This window comes from Rhinopithecus bieti, unplaced genomic scaffold (assembly GCF_001698545.2).
Source record: "Rhinopithecus bieti isolate Rb0 unplaced genomic scaffold, ASM169854v2 scaffold_72083, whole genome shotgun sequence".
NCBI classification, from domain to species: domain Eukaryota; kingdom Metazoa; phylum Chordata; class Mammalia; order Primates; family Cercopithecidae; genus Rhinopithecus; species Rhinopithecus bieti.
The window spans coordinates 10,803-17,002 of NW_016826587.1; the positions used below are offsets into that span (position 1 = coordinate 10,803).

General features: G+C 53.4%; 1 long non-coding RNA gene across 1 annotated transcript in view; it reads right to left on the bottom strand.

Annotated features, from left to right (window-relative positions):
• Positions 1 to 4,749, bottom strand: part of LOC108523016 (uncharacterized) — an 8,751-nt gene extending 4,002 nt beyond the window's left edge. Inside the window, exons 1-2 of the long non-coding RNA XR_001883669.1 lie at positions 3,894 to 4,749; positions 3,080 to 3,146 (exon numbers count right to left, since the gene is read on the bottom strand). This is a non-coding gene — a long non-coding RNA (uncharacterized LOC108523016). The remainder of the gene's footprint in view (positions 1 to 3,079; positions 3,147 to 3,893) is intronic.
• Positions 4,750 to 6,200: the final 1,451 nt, after the last annotated feature.

Here is a 6,200-nt window from a genome sequence, read left to right on the forward strand (position 1 = left end):
AAAAAAAAAAAAAACAAAAAACCCCCACAAAACTAGGGGGGCCGGGCGCGGTGGCTCACACCTGTAATCCTAGCACTTTGGGAGGCCGAGGCGGGTGGATCATGAGGTCAGGAGATCAAGATCATCCTGGCTAACATGGTGAAACCCCATCTCTACTAAAAACACAAAATATTAGCCGGGTGTGGTGGTGGGCGCCTGTAGTCCCAGCCATTCGGGAGGCTGAGGCAGGAGAATGGCGTGAACCTGAGAGGCAGAGCTTGAAGTGAGCCGAGATCGCACCACTGCATTCCAGCCTGGGTGAAAGAACGAGACTTCATCTCAAAAAAAAAAAAAAAAAAAAGTAATGGCAAAAACCTTGGTTACTTTTGCATCAACCGTAATATATGACAGAACAAGATCCTGTGTATATATTTTATTGCATTTATTATTATTATCTGAGACGGAGTTTTGCTATTGTTGCCCAGGTTGGAGTGCAATGGCACAGTCTCAGCTCACTGCAACCTCTGCCTCCCGGGTTCAAGCAATTCTCCTGCCTCTGCCTCCTAAGTAGCTGGGATTACAGGCATGCACCACTACACCCAGCTAATTTTTTGTATTTAGTAGAGACAGGGTTTTACTAGGTTGGTCAGGCTGGTCCTCAACTCCTGACTTCAGGTGATCCACTTGCCTCTGCCTCCCAAAGTGCTGGGATTACAGGCATCAGCCACCCATCTCTTTAGAGACAGGGTCTTGCTCTATCACCTAGTCTAGAATGAAGTGGCAAGACCAGAGCTCACTGCAGCTTCAGCCTCCTGACTCAAGCGATCCTCCCACCTCAGCCTCCAAAGTAGCTGGGACTATAGGCTTGCACCACCATGCCCAGCTAATTTTTTATTTTTGTAGAGACAGGTCCTCACTGTGTTGCCTAGGCTGGTCTCAAACTCCTGGGCTCAAGCAGTCCTCCCACTTCAGCCTCCCAAAGTGCTGGGGATTACAGGCATGAGCCATGATGTCTGGTCAGGTTTCTTCATACTTTTTATTGTCATTGGTATTAGCCTTTTAAAAACTACTATTGAGATATGATACCCATAACATAAACATCAGCATTTCAAAGTGTACAGTTCAGTCATTTGTATTCACAATGTTATGCAACCATCTCCACTACCTAATTCCAGAACATTTAAAATCATCCCAATAAGAAACCCCAAACCTGCCAGCAGTCACTCCCCATTCCCTCCTCCCCTATTGCCTGGCAACAGGCAGTCTCCTTCCTGTTTCTATCGATTTGCCTATACTGGACATTTCATGTACATGGAATCATGCACTGTGTGGTTTTAGTATTTGCCAATGTAAGGGCAAGGTGAAATGGAATCTCATTTTTCAATTTATTCAAATGTTAAATAAGTGTTTCTTTCACACCATTCAAAATTTAAGCAGTGGCCAGCATGGCAGCTCATGCCTATAATCCCAGCACTTTAGGAGGCTGAGGTGGGCAGATCACCTGAGATCAGGAGTTTGAGACCAGCCTGGCCAACATGGTGAAACCTTATCTCTTCTAAGAATACAAAACTTAGCCCGGTGTGATGGTGGGCGCCTGTAATCCAGAGCCACCCAAGAAGGTAAGGCAGAAGAATTGCTTGAACCTGGGAGATGGAGGTTGCAATGAGCCAGGATCATGCCACTGCACTCCAGCCTGGACAACAGAGCAAGACATCGTCTCAAAAAACAAAAACTAAAATAAACACAACCAAAATGTGAGCAGTACAAAAAAATATATGGCAGTATGGTGCTTCCTCTAAAATCGCTAAACATAGAATTCCCATAGGATCCAGTAATTCCACTTCTGGGTAGATATCCAAAAGAATTGAAGGCAAGGGCCAGGTGCGGTGGCTCTTGCCTGTAATCCCAGCACTTTTAGAGGCCAAGGCAGGTGGATCATGAGGTCAGGAGATCGAGACCATCCTGGCTAACACGGTGAAACCCCATCTCTACTAAAAAAAATACAAAAAACTTAGCCGGGCGTGGTGGCGGGTGCCTGTAGTCCCAGCTACTTGGGAGGCTGAGGCAGGAGAATGGGGTGAACCTGGGAGGCGGAGCTTGCAGCGAGCCGAGATCGCGCCACTGCACTCCAGCCTGTGCAACAGAGCGAGACTCCGCCTCAAAAAAAAAAAAAAAAAAAAGATTTGAAGGCGGGGTTCGGGAGGAATATTTTAACACCCATGTTCACAGTGGCATTATTCGCCACAGCCAAAAGGTGGAAGCAACGTAAATGAATAGGTGAATGGATAAACAAAATGTGGTCTGTATGCACAATGAAATATTATTCTGCCTTAATTAAAAAGGAAGAAATTCCATTTTTTTTTTTTTTTTTGTTTTTTTTTTTTTTGGAGATGGAGTCTTGCTTTGTCACCCAGGCTGGAATGCAGTGATGCAATTTTGTCAGCTCACTGCAACCTCTACCTTCCAGGTTCAAGCGATCCTCCTTGCCTCAGCCTCCCTAGTAGCTGGGACTACAGGCACATGCCACCACGCCTGGCTAATTTTTGCATTTAGTAGAGATGAGGTTTCACCGTGTTGGCCAGGCTGGTCTCAAATTCCCAACCTCAAGTGATCCGCCTGTCTCGGCCTCCCGAAGTGCACTTCGGCAGTGAGGTGCAGCTGATCACCACTCACCAGCCTTTCACAGGCCACTGGCAGAGCCGAGGGGTCAGGGCCCCAAGGTAGGGGGTGTCAGGCTAAGGTCCAGAAACGCAGGTTGGGACCTCATCCACCTTTTTGTTTTTTACAGACAGGGTCTCGGTCTGTTGCCCAGGCTGGAGTGCAGTAGCAACATCACAGCTCACTGCAGCCTCCGTTTCCTGGACTCAGGCGATTCTCCCACCTGAGCCTCCCAAGTAGCTGTTACTTACAGGTGTGGGCCACCACACCTGGCCTTACCCGACCCTTCGAAGTTTGCTGCATTGCAGGCATTGGGGCCTGACCTTCTTAGAGGAAGGCATTGCTCTTTGGGGATCTGGGTTCTCAGGCGGTATCACCTGTCTCCTTTTCCCTCCTCCTCCTCCCGACCCTCCCTCCTCCCATGGGTCAGGCCTCTCCTTACTGTAGAATAGGGCAGTGGCCTCTTTGATGGGCTCCAGGATCTTCCCCAAGCGGTGCTCGGCGGCACCCTGCAGGTGACAGGAAGAGATGAGGAGGTGCCTCTGCACAGGGGGCATGGAATATACCCTTTCAGCGTGGCCAAGGCAAATGTCGGGGTGGGTGTGGCAAGGAGTGGGTGGGGCCGTCCAGGGTGCAGGCTGGCTGCAGGAGGGCCCAGACCTAGACACGCGGCATGGACTACCAAAGAGATGGCTGGGCCCCGAGTCACTCCTAAGCCCCGAGTTCAGCAGCAGTGGGGCTCTCCTCGTGGCCAATCAGTTTTGACATGCTTCAGATCCCTGGGCCTACCTGGCCCTGCACCCAGCCTGCCACGTGACCTGGGGCAGCCTAGACTTCTCTCCTGGAGTCCCATTGCTGCCTCTATAGAATGGGAGGTGGGCAAGGAGATGCCCTCCCTGGCCTCTTTACGCCCCAGGCTGCTGTGATCTCTGAACTCCAGGTCCTTTAGCTGGGAGATGGGTACATGGTCCTGGCCTTGCCTCTACCTCTACTTTCAGGGCAATGCCTGGAAAGAGGGAGCTCTGCTACCTCTAGGAATCCCTGTAGCCTCTGCCCCATGGCCTCTCACCCCAAATTGGGGGCAGGGTGGTATGCATGGAGTAAGCAGGGAGAACCCAATGGTTTTAGGTGACAGCCCCTCTGGGTTGTCACCAGCTGCCTGGTACACAGGCTTATTTGAGAAGTCAATGTTTGCAGAGGCTAAAAGTACCCTAGGCAGGCGGTGAGGCGGGCACAGGGCAGGAGGGTGGGCTCACCTCAGCGTCAGGCCGCTGGATGGATTGAATGACGCTTAGGTCCTGCTCCAGGGAGCGATCATCTCTCTCTGCTCAGTGGCTGTGGCCACAGCCTCAGTGACATGGATCTGCAGCTGCGCACAGCGTCCTGTGGCCAAAGGAAGACATGGCCGTCAGAGGGAGCCTGGTGGGACCCTTGGTCCCCTCCCACGGTTCTGCCTCTCCAACCCACGGTCTGGAATCAAGGCCACCTGGATGCCGTGAGAGTGCTGGCTATCGCCTCCCAACTCACCACTGCCTAGAAGACCCCATTAGACCTAGGGCCTCCTCCAGGAAGCCCTCCCTGACTGTCAGAGGCACCCTTGGCCCCAAGCACTCTCTGGATTGGTGAAATCCCCTGGGGAGGAGGAGCCCAGGTCAGGGATTTAGGAGAAACCAGTGCAACGTGGCTCTGCCCACAGCCGTCTGGGGGGCACTGGTCAGCCCCTTTCCCTCTCTGGGCCTCACTTTGCTTGTCACGCAGGGCAAGGAGGCTCAAGCTGCTTCCATGGCTGATGTTCTTGGATAATGTCCAGAGAGAAGCCTGGGGGTAGGAGAGGCAGAGAAAGCTGTGGGGGGTGCAGTGAGGGTGTGTAGGGATCCCACCTCTGGGCTGACAGCCGAGGTGCCTGGTCCTGCCCCCAGTAGAGGCTCCAGCTGCCGTGGTGGGGGCAGTGTGGTCCCCAAGGAGTCCCCCGAACCACAGCCCTGTCCATCTCTTCCTCCTCCAGGTGCCAGGGTCGTCTTTATGATAAAGCATCCAAACTGTGACTTTCCTGTCCTGCAGCAGGATGGGAGGCGCCCAGACTCGAGCACGCGTCTCCAGGCAGGACTTCAGTGGCCCAGGAGCCAGGCAGCCCCAAGGGTGAGGTCTGACCCTGTCTCTGGTTGACTGTACGACTCAGGACCGCTGGATCCCCCTTTCTGGTCCCAAATGGTGACATGTAACATAGTGACAACAAACCTTGCTTAGGATGAGCTGTTGGGGCCGCAGAGAGGGCAACTGAGGCCTGAGACCCAGAACGCTGTCCTTCGGGGTAGGCTGTGCAGCCACCAGGGAGCACTGTGGCCTCAGAAATGCACAAAGGCTGCAGGCTGTGGGCAGTGCCGGGGAAATGGTGTGTGCGGCCTCCTCCGTGGACTCGTCCCTGACTGCATGGCCCGCTGACCAGCTGTCCCACTCACCCTCGCTGGGCTCAGCGTCCTGGGCCAGAATGGGGCAGCCCAGCCTCACCCCTACATGCTCCTGGGTTCCCACTGCACACCAAAACTTTATAGATGAGTCAGAAAAGACGATTAACATTTTACAGTTGAAGAACAGAGGCTTCCCAACCTGGAACCAAACCCAAGGTGTCCACCCTCAGCTCTGTCTAAACACTTCCCCACACCAGAGTCTCGCCTCCTTCAGGCCCTGAATGGATTTCTTATTTCATTTTAGTTTTTTGAGACAGTCTCACTCAGTCTCCCAGGCGGGAGTGTAATGACTCCATCTCAGTTCACTGCAACCTCCGCCTTCAAGGTTCAAGCAATTCTCCTGCCTCAGCCTCCTGAGTAGCTGGGATTATAGGTACCCGCCACCAGGCCCAGCTAATTTTCGTATTTTTAGTAGCGGTGGGGTTTTGCCATGTTGTCCAGGCTGGTCTCCAACCCCCAACCTCAAGTGATCTGCCCGCCTTGACCTCCCAAAGTGCTGGGATTACAGGCGTGAGCCACCACGCTGGGCCACTGAATGGATTTCTTCCTTCAGACATTCACTGAGCCCCTGGGTACCTGACAGGAGGGTGGTGTCTGCGGAAGTGAGGAGGGAATGAGGCAGGACCCGAGGGTAGGACCCAGCTTTGGAAGCAGGACTGTCTGGGGCAGGGTTGGGGGCTGGCCCTGTGTCACCTGCAGGGGCTTTAAGCAGACTCCAAAGGGGAGAGGTCCAGAGAGACGACAAATGCCATGCCCTCCTGGCCTGGGTGCAGAGTTCTTGGGCCCTGGCCTGTGGGATGGGATGGCAGAGCCAGCCACGCACGCTTAGGAGGGGAGGCGGACAGCAGTTGTGAGATGTAGGGAGAGGAAACCACCAGAAAGCTAATGGGGCCTTGGGTCACATTAATGGAGGTGAAGGGCCTAGACCAAGGGAGGGGATGCTTCAGTTTGGCCACAAACAGGAGCACATCCAAGAACTGTGCTGGGACAGACTCCTGGGATAAAAGGAGGGTGCTAAGCCCCAACAAGGCTCAGGAAAGCCAGGATGAGGGCCTGGGGGACAGAGAGACAAGGCTGAGATGGGGAACCTTTGGA